General features: G+C 40.8%; 1 pseudogene across 1 annotated transcript; it reads right to left on the bottom strand.

The window, feature by feature from the left end:
• Positions 1-513: 513 nt before the first annotated feature.
• On the bottom strand, positions 514-12,400 carry LOC100502069 (Hyaluronan / mRNA binding family protein pseudogene; annotated as a pseudogene). The gene is made up of 11 exons (NR_159546.1): positions 11,989-12,400; positions 11,242-11,639; positions 11,009-11,138; positions 3,592-3,651; positions 3,326-3,496; positions 3,139-3,245; positions 2,606-2,719; positions 2,441-2,521; positions 2,236-2,360; positions 906-1,519; positions 514-815 (listed from the first exon to the last, which is right to left on the bottom strand). The product of NR_159546.1 is annotated as a Hyaluronan / mRNA binding family protein pseudogene (transcript).
• Positions 12,401-18,456: the final 6,056 nt, after the last annotated feature.

The raw sequence follows: 18,456 nt of genomic DNA, 5'->3' as shown, positions 1-18,456 counted from the left end.
AGTTATCATAAGCAGTTAACAGTTATGTAGCAATCTGAATGTACATCGACTTGTTTTATAGCATATGACGTTGTCGTATGTAGCATAAATGTAAGTTCGAAAATACATAACACTGGCCATAAACTGTTCAGATTGTGAAACTTATAAAGCATAGAACGTTGTCGAATGTAGCATACATGTATGTGCAACTATACATAACATGGCGTTGTTTATTGCATAAACTGGTCAGACTGTGAAGCATGACTGTACAAAGAGATGTTTCCAGTATAGAACGGTGATAATTGTATCATAAACTTGAGACAAAACAAGCATAATGTATGGGCATAGAACGGAGATAATTGTATCATAAATGTATGGGCAACAATGCATAACATGGCGTTGTTTACTGCATAAACTGGTCACACAGTGAAGCTTATGACTGTACAGCGGTGATAATTATATCATAAACTTTAGAGAAAACAAGCATAACACGAGGTTGTTGACAACATAAAATTGTACAGGAAATTGGCAGAATTAAATGCATGAAACACACATGAAGATCAAACACATGGGGTACAATATTCTAGTTTAGACATCGTTGATCCCCAAGTTGTCATTGACATAACATAAGAAACATCTGCCTGTCTTTGCCCATACACACATGACTCATCTGAAGTTTATGGAACCATTGTATACACAATATATTACATATCTAAACTAAACTGCATCCATTTGACCTTGAATCTTTTGATGTCTTCAAGCAGCAATAATGCTTTGTTCTTCGGATGGAATGTGATATAATGCAACGCAAGAGACCGTATCTCACTAGTGTTGCCCTGCAAGACAATAAAATTGTGTTAGTTATACATGTGTATCATATGTTGCTTTGTGCCAACTATAGAATTAACTGATAAATTTGTACGTACTGCTTCTATGTCTGACCGCAGAGATCCTTCAACACAGTCATAAAAGAGAATATATCCCATAACATAAAACCCACAATCATTGGATCCTGCTGTCATGTTAGGACAATTTGGGCACAAGTCAATTGCGAAGTTGCCAAATTTGGGAAAGTATGTCATGGATCGTACATGTTGTATGGCTTTATTTAATCTACTCATAATAACCTTAACTCATGGTAACTTTCTGCCACCTAAATCCAATTGGGCAAAATGATATTCCTTCCATGTAGTACCACCAAGTGTTGCCCCATATGGATTGGAATCTAAAATATGAATGCACTTCTTGACTGTATTGACAACATACAATGTCCAGTGCCCCCTGCTTACCATGGGAACCATGATCTGACCGTGTAAAAAAAAGCATAAAGATGAATAGTGTAAATGACAAAGCATAACAATGTGATATGTACCATTTAAAATAAATTATGTTTGTAAAATGAAATATGATTGTTACTGCTTTGCATTTATCCATTTCATCTGTCTCGGGCAATGCATTGTCTAGAAGTGTACAGTACAGATTCATCAAAAGGTTGAGGGTTCCGACTATGTCGTTTCTGTTCCTCAAAGTTGAGTAGTGACTGCAATAAACAATATAAATGGAGTCAGTATACTTGGGTTCGCAGATTGTGTATATGAATATGGTGTAGGAATGTTACGATAATTTACCCCAACATTAACATCAAGAATTAATCTGTTCGAACTCGTGGAAGGCTGCTAATTTTTGGCATCATCATCAACAGTGTTATTAAAACTACGTTTAAACGTCAAAACTCTAATTAGAGGTTGAAATCACGTTTTAGCGTTTTGGCGTTCTAAACTGTAAAACGCAGTGTTTTATGCATTTTAGACCATTAGCTATTTTTGGGCCCGGTCTATTAGTTACTTTTGGGGTTCAATCCAGCTCATGGGTGAATTTTTGGTAAGCCACTAACCTCTTTGTTTTGGTATTTAACTTCATATTATTGTCTGAAATTATGATATATTGGTATTTTTCCTATGTTGTTTAAAACTACGTTTAAACAAAGTTTAAACGTTTAAAAGTCAAAATTTCACCCATGAGCGTTCCAACGTTTTATCGTTTTAATAAGCTTGATCATCAACACATTGGATGAAGCACTGTATGAACACATTGTCGAGACACTTTCCATCGGCAAAAGATTCATATATATCAGAAGCAGTCGAACAATATTCACCATAATCTATTATGGTCCTGGGGAATTTTTGATAACAATTAGTGAGGTCGCGTAAAACTATCAGCATATAAACAGATTTTGTTTTTGTCTGTACTTCATACCTGCTAGTGTCAGATTGCGTATCACACAAATATTCGCGTAGAGCTAACACAGTTTGCATCTCCGAATCAAGTGAAATCTGGTCAACCTGAGGAGTGTTTGTAGCTGGATCGGTTTCAACAGAAACCTAAAAAGATATATGAAAATATATAACAATCTGTGAACAGTTTTGGCAACTATAATAAAAATGAAAATTACTGAGCTGACATGTTCAGATGGAGTCTGATCAAAGCATGGACCATTGTCAGGGAGATCTGTTTCTGCCGCCTGTTGGACGCCGCCGGGAGACTAACAATTATGGTATAAATAAATTAGATGTTTAGTAAACTACTAATAATAATATAGAAAAACAACGAGGTGATGTACTCATACCTTTATTTGCGGCGTCGCATCAAATATCGGCGAGCAAGATTCCGTATGTGGTGTTGCTTGAGGAGTGACGTTTGTGTTGGTCGGCATGTTCTTGCCAACGTCACCATGTTTACCCTGAAAAAATTGTAATGGTTATATGCTTTTTAAAGAAAACGATGAATACAACCCTTCAATGAAAATACAAGTAATAAAAAAAACATTACCACTGGGGTTGTAGGTGTTTTGGTCTATTTCGTTATATTTGTATAAACCAGTGGATCAATGTCAGCTTCATCGGGGCAACTTTCTAATAGTACACGAATATGTTGTTGCCTTAACAGTAATTCATGTATCTGTGTGTCTGTCAACTACGTATCCTGCTGAAATGCTGGAGTAGACATATCTGTTACAGTTTGTGGGGCCGAACACGTACATCCTTCTTTACGTATCATTTAAACAAAAAAACATCGTTTTAAATAATGGCATCATAACGATATCGACAAATGTTTGAATAATTTTTTTATATTGACGTAAAGACCATAAAACTGACTAACCTGCCGACTGGGGAAGAATATCATCTGATTTTGTAGTTGTTTTCTGCACATCATAAACATCTTCATTGTCTCCCGACTCGGCACGGAGGACCTCATCTATTAACTCGCTAAAAACATCAGATAGATTGTATTGTTTCTCAACAATCTGCTGAAGAGTCTGTTTAATAACTAAATAAGCCTTACCAACCTTCATATCATAATGTGACAACTTCTCTATGAAACCCAGACGATGGCAGGATGGAAGCTAATTCAGCTTGCTTGATATCAAATCCCTGAAGAGCAGGAGTTCGATGTGAATGGTGTGATGTCCAGATGGGTCAGGACGCGGTACATCAAAAGTGTTTGTCCTGTTCTTATGCTGTTGTAAAATAAAAGTTATTAAGTAAATATATAGCGTATAACTGAATATTATGTTGAAATTTTATGACAAAAAATATATAAATAGAATCTTGCCTTAAATTGTGCTTCAACAGGTGGTACAGCTGTGTAGCAGGTCTCTGTGGTGCTTCGGAACTAAAAAATATGTGAAAGATGGAGTAAAACTTATACACACATATAAAGTGGAGTTTCATTTGTAAATATAAACGACACTGCTTCTATCGAAAATACATCATAACAGTTATGTAGCAATCTGAATGTACATCGACTTGTTTTATAGCATATAACTTTGTCGTATGTAGCATAAATGTAAGTTCGAAAATACATAACACTGGCCATAAACTGTTTAGATTGTGAAACTTATAAAGCATAGAACGTTGTCGAATGTAGCATACATGTATGTGCAACTATGCATAACATGGCGTTGTTTATTGCATAAACTGGTGAGACTGTGAAGCATGACTGTACAAAGAGATATTTCCAGTATAGAACGGTGATAATTGTATCATAAACTTGAGACAAAAAAGCATAATGTATGGGCATAAAACGGTGATAATTGTATCATAAATGTATGGGCAACAATGCATAACACGATGTTGTTTACTGCATAAACTGGTCACACAGTGAAGCTTATGACTGTATAGCGGTGATAATTATATCATAAACTTGAGAGAAAATAAGCATAACACGAGGTTGTTGACAGCATAAAATTTAAACGACACTGCACATCATATAAAGTGGAGTTTCATTTGTAAATATAAACGACAGTGCTTCTATCTATGTACCATATATAAGGCAAATTAAATTGATAAAAAATATGATAAACGCATAAAAAATACTGAACAATGTCCAAATTGTTCTTATTCTTTGCGTATCTTGCCCTTGTCAGCTCTTGTCAATGCTTGAATAATATTCTTATCAAAATATTTGATGCGTGGTGTTCCACGTTTATTCTGAGGTGCAGCTGAATCATGAAGATGATTCAAATAATACAGTTGCAAAAGCATAACATGAATCGTTGTGAGACATAACAAAACATAATCTAAATGTATATGAATTTTGCATAAAAAATATGGCTACATATAAAAGACAAAAAAGTGATATGCTTACAAGAATGATGATGGAACATCCGTAAATTGTTGTAGAAACATTTGTAACGCTCCTAGTATGTCACTTCTTGGCAGTTTGGCATAAATCATTGAATATTAGTTGGTACCAGTCTATCTCGTGGAAACGATACATTTCCTCAGTTAAAAGAACCTCATGGTTAGTTATTCCCCAGCTGGCAGTAGGGAACAACAACCTATTGCACAGTATCAGGAAGAAGGATCTAATGCTTAGATCATCGTCAAACCCTTTCCTTAGACGATCTTACGATGTCTTATGTTTCCGTTTACGAAACAGTAATCCACGTGTCGGTCCATGGGCCTTCGCGTTGATTTCGCCCAGCAGATTACGTGTATCGGGCCCACGAATCCAGCAACCAAGCACGCAGTTTTTCCAGCTCTCCTCACCCGTAACGCTCGCGGCGGCCGAACCCTAGCTTTATCGCCGCCATCTGCTTCTTCTCCACTGCGGTTGCCGAACCCTAGAGATTCTCCCCCCGTCGCCCGAACGTCGTCGCATTCACCTTCTCCACCGCATAGAGGGAGACGATGTCGCCTTGTTCTTCTTCACCGGTGAGGGACCCAGAATCGCAGAGAAGGTGGCGCTGCCCCCTTGTTCTTCTCCACCGCAGAGAACGAGCCGCATTTGATCCACCGCGGCGCCGAACCCTAGGCAATCCACCCGCCGTCGCGAGCACCGTCTCCAACGCTGAGTCCGACCCGCCGTCAACTTCAGCGTCCCCTACGCATTGACCAAGCCGCACGTCGCCTTGGGCTTCTCCACTGCAGAGGGTCCCGAAATCGGCCGGCCTTCAGGCACCTCCACACACGGGTAAGTCCTCAAGCGCCAACTCTTACATTTGCATATTTACACAATCTGAATCGTAAATCGGTTTCACATTATTAGTAACTCAATTGTTTCATTTATCAAAAAACAATTCAGCATAAATTCATTGTTAAATGGATACACAAATTTATACTCTTCAACGTCTCACACGTTTATGCACTAAACAATACCGTGTTATGCTATTTTGTTGACAAAATTATGATATATACGTCAACATGTTATGCCATAAACATCTCGCCGTACATTTAGGGCCAGTACGCACGAAATAGCCAGCTTATACATTAATTGGATGTTGCATATGAGCAGAATTTTTATTGCTCCATTACGTTTTTTATGTATATGTGTTGTTTGATTTGGCAGGAACATCATACATGAAGAACGTAGACCGACCTCCATCTAATCCAAAGCGGATTATAATTCAGTCTACTCAAGAGTGCTTTAGTGTCGACATACCCCGTGTTCCGGCGAAAACTGTTAGACACAAACCAATGCAGGCTGGTGATGAGGACGATAACTTTATGCCATTATCGAAGAAGCGTAACTTTGATGACAGTCCTCCATAAGTCTTGAAGAAGATAGTTACAAAGCGGAGGAAAGTAGTGGATCCCCCCCCCGACAGGTTAGAATTGATGGTCAATGGCGATATATCATTTTCTGCGTGAAATTATATTGTTTTGAGATTTGATTTAAACATTAAGTTGCGATTATGCAGATGTAAATGTTTACGCTATTCATTGTATACATTTTTTCAGCAGAGGCTTAATGTGAGATGCAATCCCCAAGACGTTATAGTAAGCATCCAGATTTTAAATGACAGACAGCGCCAAGCTATTGCACGGAGGGGGTTCTCCAGTATTCTTGATATGAGAGTTGACGCACTTGGCAGTAGATCTCATTTAGCTTGGCTGATGGAAAAGCTTGACCATAATGACATGACAATTTGAGCCGGCCCAGGGAAGGAGCTCAAAATTACAAAGGAGACGGTGCAACTTATTTTGGGGTTACCAAATGCTGGTGGAGAAACGGCATTAGGCATTGATGAAGCTGTTGCTGCAAACAATTTAAGGGCTAAACTTGGTTTATCAAAAGAAGATTTTAGTGTTGCAGCTCTTCAAGATCGTTTAAGGAAAGGGTTTGACGATGATCTAAGCAGCAGATCCTTCTTCCTGATACTGTGCAATAGGTTGTTGTTCCCTACTGCCAGCTGGGGAATAACTAACCATGAGGTTCTTTTAACTGAGGAAATGTATCGTTTCCACGAGATAGACTGGTACCAGCTAATATTCAATGATTTATGCCAAACTGCCAAGAAGTGACATACTAGGAGCGTTACAAATGTTTCTACAACAATTTACGGATGTTCCATCATCATTCTTGTAAGCATGTCACTTTTTGTCTTTTATATGTAGCCATATTTTTTTATGCAAAATTCATATACATTTAGATTATATTTTGTTATGTCTCACAATGATTCATGTTATGCTTTTGCAGCTGTATTATTTGGATCATCTTCATGATTCAGCTACACCTCAGAATAAACGTGGAACACCACGCATCAAATATTTTGATAGGAATATTATTCAAGCATTGACAAGAGCTGACAAGGGCAAGATACGCCAAGGACAAGAACCATTTGTACATTGTTCGGTATTTTTTTATGCGTTTATCATATTTTTTTTATCAATTTAATTTGTCTTATATATGGTATATGGATAGAAGCAGTGTCGTTTATATTTACAAATGAAACTCCACTTTATATGATGTGCAGTGTCATTTAAATTTTATGTTGTCAACAATCTCGTGTTATGCTTGTTTTCTCTCAAGTTTATGATATAATTATCACCGCTGTACAGTCATAAACTTCACTGTGTGACCAGTTTATGCAGTAAACAACGTCGTGTTATGCATTGTTGCCCATACTTTTATAATACAATTATCACTGTTTTATGCTTGTTTTGTCTCAAGTTTATGATACAATTATCACCGTTTTATACTGGAAACATCTCTTTGTACAGTCATGCTTCACAGGCTGACCAGTTTATACAATAAACAACGCCATGTTATGCATAGTTGCACATATATGTATGCTACATTCGACAATGTTCTATGCTTTATAAGTTTCACAATCTGAACAATTCAACGCTATGTTTTGAACATGTGTTATGTATCCTTGGATTTCCAGCTACCCTTTCAGCATTCTTTCCTTCCATTGAACAATTCAACCATTTACAATTCTTACGCTCCCTATATTTCTTCAACGAAAATCCAACCTCGTATGCATATTGACTATAAAAATTATACGCCTCGTCCACGTTACTAAATGTCATACCGACTTTAGGTATCAATCTTATATCAATATTGTCCGGCTGCGCACAAAAATTTAACGTTTACGATTCAATAGCGATTAAATCTAACGTAATATAGGTACAACATTAAAAAAAGTATGTAAGAAAATAATAGTATCATAATTGGGAGAACTTACATGGCTTTGAAGAATATGAGGTGTATCCTGTTCATGCGCCCCAATATGTCTCATGGGAATGTGCTTATCTGCGCCGACCACGTCTACCGATTTTGTGTGCTCATCAATATGTCAAGGTGCCCTCAATGTCGCGGGGGGAGTAACAGATACACCCTCTGTGTAACTGGTGATCGCAGACGCTACAGGATGCATGTCCATTGAAATAGACGTACATGTTGATCTATGCACAGACGCTACAGGTTGCATGTCATCGCCAGCGCCGATGCTGGACATTTTCTCGCCGTTAATCGCCACCCGGTGCTCTCCCTTCCGCCGCCGTTAACCGCCGCCAATATCAAAGATACGAACGTGGACGAGCGGCTGTAAATTAGAATTTGTTTCCTCCCGTAACTGTGCCTTTATTTACGCGAACGTGGAGCACGTCTTTCCTTATCTCAAAGCGGTGGAGATTTAAATGTTGCATGGTTTATACTATCATGTTACACAGCGTTATGCAGTCGTAAACGGTGTGCACATGGTAATATTTGTTCCCGTGATTCGTGGCACAAAAGATTCCTTCTATACATGATTTATGCACATTACTACATATTTTTATGCGTGCGTAAAACGCCTGTCACGTATCATCCGGGATTCATGGCTATCATATGCATGGCTGACGCAAGCTTGCGTACAGTGGGCCGACCGCGACCTAGTTGGCGTCCTGGCTGGGACTTCCCCACTAACGGAAGCTCAGGGCTTCCATTACCTCTTCCCTATATATATATATATATATATATATATATATATATATATATATATATATATATATATATATATATATATATATATATATATATATATATATAAGCATCTCATTAAACTCAATTAGTAAACAGAAACCACACAACACATGCTCTCAAAAAAATGCTGAGGTATGTTGTATGTCCATGTGACATGCCTACGGTAGATCAAGTGTGTTCGTATTTTTAATAGAGAGCCATAAATGTGCAGCAGCTTCCTGAATTTATGCACAGAAAGGTAATGCATAAAAACCTTGACGCTGCTACCTAAGCTATCTATAGGCTGGGTGAAATTGAGCACTTGCAGAGCCAACAATTTGTTGAATGTGCAAGACTCACTGGATCAATCAGCCCATAATCAGTAACAGATCATCACCAAAAAACAAGAGCATGGCAAACAATTTCTGAAAATAATGTCAAACACTGCGATGCGGCTGTGCAGAGCCTAGATATTTTTCCATCGTCAGTAACACAAAAAACTGGTATTAACTGCACAAATAAACAGAATCACTCAGTTCATTCAGTTACATAGTTATGCAACAGTTCCAAATACTTTAGGTGGTGCACAGGACACAGATGTGGCAGATGGCATCTTCCCAGCTCAGAAAATACCAGATTGATTATAATGGTAAAGACTCCAATACTCGTATGTTACTGGTTAATTTAAGCATAATGACAAATCTGTAGATTGTATTGTTACATCTTTTCACCAGTAAGTGTGCATGAGAAGAATAAAAACCACATTAATTGGAAACCAAATAGTAATACAGTATGAGTTCTATAACTGATTAGTGATTAGAAAGAGGCTCTATTATTGCTTTCCTTAATAAGATAGCAAGTATTATAGTGGGAATGGAGAATAAGTCAATTTTTTAAATCCATGGTCTTCTACGATTTCAGCAACAGTATTTATGAATCACTCATCTTATGCTGCTCCATGGATCAGGGTGTAGGTACAAACATATTGAAAGTTTAGCAGAGAATATTGAGATTAGTTAAGACTTGGGAGAACAGCTTTGGCTGGCCTCCAAAAAAACTATCACACAACATCAACGACCACAAGAATTGCATGATAGCTTTAGGAAATCGGAGACATGAAATCATATCTAAGCTGCAGTTTCAGCACTTACCATTTAAAAATATCAACTACCTGAGAGGATCAACAATTATATGCTGCTAAAAACTCAAGAGTCAATTGATTCACAAAGCAAACATGAAGTTATAGGAAACGGCAGGGATGAGAACAGGATGAAAATAGTAATTATTCGGATAGCTTGTCTTTTTCTATGAATGCGAATAAATAGGATATAGAATCCACTATGCAAATTCATATTCTTATTTTTAGCATTGAGCTTGTAAAGATTCATAAAGTGTAAACCTCAAATTTATCATATATTTTTTCAAATGATAGAAATAAAATTCGATATGGATTCGGATACAAATTCGGTTATCTTTTTACCTTTTTGTTGTAGAGAGCAAGTAATGCATAAAACAATTTATGCAAAAATGTATTCTTATTTGTAATAATATGTTTGATAATATAAGAAAAATCAGCATCAAATTTTATACATGTCTATTTTAAAATATTAAATTTGTCCTAACAATTCGGATTACCACATTTGTCCCTAGTAAAGGATTTACTCAGTTGCCTCAATAACCTTTCATGCAACTTCTAATTACTATCACATGTGCTTCCATCACGTGAACCAAGAGTACAAACATCATTTTCCATGTGGCAACTTTATAATCTGTAGCCTTCTATCCTGAAAAGCTTCAGGGAGCTCAGCTAGCTGTCTAATATTTTCCAATGTCTAAACAGGAATCCACAACAGCTTTTAGTGCAGATATTTGGCATCTAAAATATTTCTCCCTAAATTGCAGAAACAACCTAAGTTGTTTGCCGGTATACAAGAATGATAAGATGTGGCACACCACTAGCAGGCACCAAATGCTAAAGTTTTACACTTTTTAAACATGACAGTAGTAGATAAGAAACAAGACATAAAACCTTTACTTGTACTATCTATTACATGCAAGAAGGGTATCCGGTATCCTGAAACTATTTTTGGACGTTTCTAGCACTGAAACTATTTTTAAGAATGTGTCATTAAAGCTTGGGCTACTAGAAAACAAGATAAACTTCAAGCTTAAAGAAATTAGTTTCTTCACATTGTAACGCATCAATATCATTTATGGAGGGAGAAATGATATTTCGACAAGCCCACAACAGTACAATACATGCAAATTGATTTCATGAGATAAATAGTATGGCTTGTACCTTATCTTCAGGCTCCTCCACTTCAGTTGATTCGCCCTCTTTGCCCTTCTCAACCTCAGATTGTGGTGCTTCTTCCAGCTTGTTTTCAGCCTCAGCCACAGCAGGAGCCCCCTCAGTTTCTACTGTTTCTCTGATAATTTCGAGAACACAAAAGGGTTACACATTCCGTAATCCACCATATCAACACACATCCAGAATAGCAAATACAAATAATTTTAAAAAAAAGAACTAACTGTGCAAGGGCTTCATCAGTCACAATTCCCCAGATGCCACGGCCAGCGCACCTCACACTTCATTCCATAACCTCTACCTGTGCCACTGTGGCGCTCATAGGCCCGGCGAGGGGGGCGACCAGACTCATCACCAGCCTCACTATCAGTATAGCCACCACGGCGACCACCACCACGGTAAGGCTGACGTGGTCCATGGCCTCTTCCCATAGCCTTTCCATCACCTTCCTCCCTCCGCGGGAAACCACTATCTCCAAATCCACCACCACCATAACCTCCCTCAACACCATTGCCATTGCCCTCACCAAATTCACGCCTTGGTCCCATCCTGCCTCCACAGAAGCTACATCTACCACGTCCTGCCCCAATAGCTGGAGCCCCATAGTTCCTGGTCTCTTTTACTGCAAAGAGATGACACATCAATACAATCTCATGTTAACAACCTGTTTATGTACAAATTTCTAACAGGTAGACCAAATGAGAAAAAAAATCAAATTTCAGAATGTCGTAAGAATTGAATAGAGGTGTAAATGACGATAAATTTCTGCACTGAACAGACATCCGCCAAGCGAAATGCTCCGCTCTTCACTGTACCAAATCGATATGTATGTGCAGGAATCCCAAACCACCGTGGTATATACATTCCAGTTCCAGATCCCCTGCTGCTCGCATCAGATTCAGAACACAAAACCCGAGACTCCGGCTTCTGATCAGATTCGAATGAAACTATGGAAGCGTGTATGGACTCACCAGCCTGCGCGGGCGGTGGCCAGTTTGGCCGGAGCGACGGTCGCCGGCTTGGGCGATGCGGCCGCCTTCTTCTCGGCAGCCACGATGAGGTGCGAGCAACGAGGAGATCGAACTAGTTCTTCGTGCCCATGGACCATGTCGCCCCTCTCCTTGCCTCAAACTCCACTCACAGATCAAAGGAAACACCAATCCGACCTCTCAATCAGTAATCAAGAACAACGCCGTCGGAGAGAATGCCATGAATGGGCAAATCGTATCGACACACGAGAGGTCTAGGGTTTACGGTTTAGGAACGGAGGTAGAAGGAAGACGACAGACGAGGCTAAGGAGAAAGAGATCGTAAAACCGTAGCCGCCACTTGGGTTCGCCACTCTCCACTCCCCAGCTATCACTCTCCACCGCGAACAGGCTCGAGTGAACATGTGCTTGCCACTGAAGAGTAGGAGCGGTTGTTTTGTCATGTGGCCTGACTCGCATCGGCCTCCTTATCGAATGGGCCTTAGTGTTGAAAAAAGGTTCATTTTCTTAACTGGACCTCTATAGTTTATGAGGACTTTTTTTTTCTTTTTTTCGGCTGAGGTTTTATGTCAAAACTAGTCACTTGTTAGTGCACAGTTTTTATATATCATATAAGTTATCTTTATTTTAATAATATAAAAATATATATGTTCTATTGGTTAGGTGAGTGTGAATGTGGAGCCAATAACTAAAATTTAAATTTTTAAATTATTTATAATTTTACTCTATTTTTGTATTAAGCTGGAAGAAAAATGACATGGAACAGCTATTGAAACTGATATTGTATATATAGTACAGACTTGCATCTCTTATTCTAAGCATCGATGTCAAAATTGCATATCTTGTTCTAAGAATAGCCTATCCAGTATTTTAGTTTTACGTACAGAGCATAGTGTATAAATGAAATTATAGGATGCCATAGTTTTCGTGTAATAAGAATGTCTAAATAAATTGCAATATTATGTGAGCATTTTTTTTTCGAAACACTAGGCAAACTAGACAGGCAGCTACTAGACATATTTCTTAAGCCGAACAAAAAAAACAAATTCAGGCCAAAAATCATAGCCACAACTATTCTAGGGTTGTGTCGAATCAGCTTTTTCAGTCTACTATTTTTTATGTAAAATAATTTAAATAAAAAATTTGAACTGTGAAGATACGACGACCTAAAGACATTAAATCTGCTTTAGCATGGAGCGGATGAAGAGGATTTTTACAAAGTACCAAACTGTGCATGCGAAGGTGGACAGTTAAACCTAAAACCTTGATTATAGCAAACTATTAACCTAAACGTGCAAAACTGCGCATGATGGGGACGCTATCACCAGGGGCGGACCTAAAGAGAGCTAAGTGAAGATCTAGACCCTCGCTCATTTCTCTACTGCAAATAGTACAGTTTAGACCCAAGCCTTCCATTCCACAGTTGGCAAAAACGAGGCAACGGCTAGGAAGTGGTTGGTGGTTATAAATACAACCCCAACCACCTCCATTCATTTGACCCAAGTCTCCCATTCACTCTCATTCAATACAAGAGCAAGCACTTCATCTCAAGACACATTCAAGCTTCCAAATCTCTCCAAGTGTAATAATTGTGAATAGTGATTATTAGTGATTAGTAACTTGAGAGAGTGTGATTTTGTGTCTTTTCTTGTTGCTCTTGTTTCTTGGCTTTTAATCGTGCTTTCTTCATCTCCTTCTAAACTCTCAGTGACTTGTAAAGCTAGCAAGAGACACCTAAGTGTGTGGTGGTCCTTGCGGGGTCTGAGTGATCCTTGAGATTAAGAAGAAGCACTCAACCGGTCTAAGTGGTCGATTGACACTACACCAAAATAGTAAACTTCCTAGAGCCTAAACTCTAAGAAGTTAGCGAAACTCTCCGAAGTTAAGCCATCCCGTCGGAAGTTTGGCTCTCGAAAAAATTTTGACGGAAGTTAGGTTAACTTACTAGAGGGCTTAAGGAAGTTAGCTAACTTCTTACGGCTTAATAAGCCTCTCGGAAGTTAGTAGTTTTACGCCGTCAGCGCCGTCAGCTGACTAACTTTCTACGAGTAACTTCCTATGGCTTACTGTAGCCCTAGGAAGTTAGCTGACTAACTTCCTACGGTTTACTGTAGCCTCTAGGAAGTTAGCTGTCTTACTTCCTACGGCTTACTGTAGCGCTAACTTCCTACGGCTGACTGTAGCCCCTAGGAAGTTAATAAGCCTCTAAGAAGTTAATTTGACTAGCATTACAAATGTTGTTTATATTTTACACCATATTCCACAACATAACAAATATATCAACAGTTATATATCACAACATATTTTCGCATAAAACATCTCACACACAATCACGTAACAATATTTAAATCCATAGTCTCATCAATTACATCACAAAAGTCTCATCCATAGTCTCATCAATTACATCACAAAAGTCTCATCCATAGTCATAATAAGACACATCTCATCATCCAGTACTAATAAGAGACAATATCTCATACATAGTCATAATAAAAGTCTCAAGTATTAGAACACAATAACATGGAAGCTCACGGTCGTCGATCACCATCGGGTTACAGTGACGAGTGATGGTCGATACCTCCACTAGCGAAGAGGGTTTCGACAAAGTCTAACCTGTCTTCTCGTTCATGCGTCGGCAAGGTAGCTGGAGGGGTCTAATATACATGTACAAATGATATTTGTTGAGTTACATCATAATATAACTAACAACAAGTAAATGATGATGAATTTGCATACCTGATGTTCGGTAGATGGAGATGTAGGTTGTCACACCCAGTTTTAATTATAAGGCAAACCGAATGCGAACCATGTACGTGCCAGGATCAGCAATTCATGTACACAGCAGTTACATAACTAGACATCATCACACAGTGCTCAAATAATAACATAGAAGGGGAATAATAGTCAATTACATCATATGTCTGAGACATCCACATAGTCTTTACAATAATCAAAGTGCGGAAAAGAAACGTAGATACACGCGGCCTTCATAGGCAGCCGATTGGGGGTTGCCGCTAACCCACGCCTAGAACTCGTCGTAATCTTGAAACTTCTGGAAGTCTCCTTCCACGGCTTCATCTTCTCCTGAGCAGTGGTTGCAATGCGGACAACCTGGGGATGGGGGGGTTTGGTGTGTAGAGCAAGGGTGAGTACACATCAACATACTCAGCAAGTGTCCTGTTTGGCTGTAGTGGACTAGCTTTATGTGGGGGGTAAGTCAAGCAGTTGCTTTTAGTTGATCAGATTATTATTACTAGTAGAGAAAGCCAAGTTTTAGAGTTAACCCACGTTATTAACCCAAACGTACCCTTTCCAAACGGAAAGAATACCACTTACAATTACCATATCCAATGCCAAACCATCATTCTCATTGCCACCTGTAATCCGAACATCTCTGATCAAGTATCACTAATCAATGGAGCTCCCTTGGCCACTCATAACCGTGAGCATGACTGATATATCAGTTTTCATACACTCTGCATAGGTTGCGCACTTTACCCACAAGCTATGATTCCCTTTCTGCCCGGAGATCATGACTCTCCATTGATCACTACCAAGGTGACCCAGCAGGGTATCACTATGTAGCCTTTACAAAGATTCCCCGGGGCTGTAGCCGCCAGTTAGGTTTCCTAAATGCACTGCACTCCTCCCCAAGGGGCGAACCCAAACTTGGCAGAGCGAGCCGCATACACCTAGCCCCATTAACGGCGCGACGGCTAAGCGAACTACACCCCGGTTCCTCTAATTATTCAGCTAAGGGCATCCCATTCCACCCTTATGGTTGCACTGTTTTTCCGGGCGGTCATCCAACGAACAGGTCCTTACGGAGAGGCACTCGAGAAACCGCTCGAGCCCCCTTGAATGCCACAAGTATAACATCATAATAAAGAAGGGAAACAGCGTATCATTGATAAATCTCATCATGTTCATTGATTAGTTTTGAGCAATAGCATAAAGCTAAACAATAATAATTCAACCCAAATAGGTAAACAAGGACGTGGATAACAAAAGCTAGTCAATCCTTAAGTATAACTGTGTAAATGCGGAAAGTGAATTATACAATTGTATAGGACATAGATAGGTCAAGATACACTTGCCTCCACCAACTAGCTGCTGGTCAGGGACTTCTCCTGCGAGTTCCTCGAACTCTTCAACCAGATCGTTCTCTATACGAGCGCAAACATACATACATCCACACATTTAATACAAAAGAACATTACACCATACAATAGAATGCAATAAATAAACAGACGTTCCACGCGGGGCCCGCAATTACGGTTAAGAGAGAAAGAGGAAAAGACAGTCGAGTCTACGGTCGAGAAGCGATCACGTTACATAATTATAAATTAAACCACTCGCTTAACAGAAGGGTATTAGTTTGGCCACTGCGTTTAGCATAAAGTAAGGTCATGTTCCACATTTAATCATCATAAATAGATAAAGATGAATGAAAGGGAGTGGCCACACGGCGAGACGTATGACACAGTATTTAGATTAAATTAAGAAGTAAATGACTCGCCACACGACAGAGCGCGCAACGAGATTCTTGCATTAATCATAGATAAACGTTAAGCGTTGCGCGACGAAACGCACGACGGCTTACGTCAACAGAACAACATTTAAAAATGAATCGTCGCGCGACGACGCACACGACGCAGCACTGTAATAAATATAAATTAAAAGAATCGTCGCGTGATGAAGCGCGCGACGCAACACATTAATAAATATAAATTTAAAAAAGAATCGTCGCGCGACGAAGCGCGCGACGCAGCACATTAATAAAGATGAAATTAGAATGAACCGTCGCGCGGCGAAGCGCGTGACGCAGCACATCGACTAAACTAAAATTAAAATGGATTAGAACGAGGGTTAAACGCAGCGCGACTACGATCGCACGCGCGAGAGCGCGCTGTGCGTGCCAAGCGCACGCGAACCGTGCAGGCGCGCGTGGCGCGAGGCCGTCGGGGCACGGGCTCGGGCAGGGGCGCGGCCGGGGGCATGGCCGGGGCGCGGCGGGGCGGGCCACGGCGTGGGGAGCCGCCGGGGAGGGGCTCGCGGCGGGGACGGGCTCGCCGGGGCAAGGGAGGGCGCGCGCGACGGGGATGGGGGGCTCGCCGGGCGCGGGGAGGGGCTCGCCGGGGAGGGGCGAGGCCGGAGGGCGGAGCGGGGTGCGGCCGAGGGGTGGCGCGAGCGCGGCCGCGGGACGGCGCGGGGGCGCGGCCGAGGGGCGGCGCGGGGCCGAGGGGCGGCGCGGGGCGCGGGGCCGAGGGGCGACGAGGGCGCGACCGCGGGACGACGCGGGGGCGCGGCCGAGGGGCGGCGCGGGCGCGGGCAGGGAGGCCGCGCGGGGAAGAAGAAGGGGAGGGGGAGGGGAGAGAGAGAAGGGGAGGGGAAAAACTCACCTTCGGGGATCCAAACTCCGGCGATCACGTCTCCAAACCCTAGGGCACCACGGGGAGAGAGAGAGATGGGAGAGGGAGAGGGAGGTTACTGCGCGTGAGAAAATCAAATGAGACAAAGGGATTAGGGGGAGGGGCGCGTGCATGGGGAGGGCAGGGGGCGCCAAGGGCATGCGGGCCGGACCGGCCGGGCTGGGCCACACCGCGGATCGAAACCCACGACACGCACGACCACTAAACGGAATCCGATCGCGAACCAAAAATCCGAAACAGGGCGAGACGAACACGCGACATCAGACAAAGAAATGTGCTTCGGCATGATGCAATACCCATGACACTTAGGTTTTGTTTATACATGACACGGACACCCGCTACTATACTGGTTTGAAATTGGGAAGAAGAAGCGAAACGGGAAGAGAAAAGAGAGTAACACCCGAATTTGGTGAGTGAAAAGAAGAAAAAAATTCTACCCCTAAATTCAGGGCGTTACATAGGTATAGGTGGAGGTGAAGACCAAGGATAATGAACAGGAGGTGGTGGGGGCACCGGGACGTGTATCCCTTGGGCCTGTGCTAGTTGTTATAAATTTGTCGAACTCATTCACATCAACGTTTTAAATCAATACATATCTTAAAGTGAAAGCTATTATCTTTTGAACTTACTTGTATGAGTGTTTGCTGCTGTTGAATCTATGTAGCATAATATTCATGTTGCGCGGCTTGTTGCTTCAAGTAATCCTGATGTCACCTAAGTTCTTCTCGCAGTTGCTCCACTTCTGCTGGATCTTGAGTGGAGCGACGGGAGCTACGAGCAGAAGACCTCGACGAACCTCCACGCTGAACCCTCGCCTGGCTCGAGTTGATGACAAATCCTGAAAATGAATAGTTTTTGTTAATATGCTGGGTAAAAGTAGCACTTTGAAGAAATTCTTCAAGTCAATAATGATTAACAAGATATATATACATATTACTTAAGTAAAAAGAGAGTACACATGAGAATTTTTTTGTCTTGAACATGCATGAGAATTGTGTATCATTATAATAAAAAGTAC

The sequence above is a fragment of the Zea mays genome, chromosome 3, assembly GCF_902167145.1.
Source record: "Zea mays cultivar B73 chromosome 3, Zm-B73-REFERENCE-NAM-5.0, whole genome shotgun sequence".
In the NCBI taxonomy this organism is placed as follows: Eukaryota; Viridiplantae; Streptophyta; class Magnoliopsida; order Poales; family Poaceae; genus Zea; species Zea mays.
Note: the sequence above shows the minus strand (reverse complement) of the source record. Positions and strands in the feature narration are given on the sequence as shown.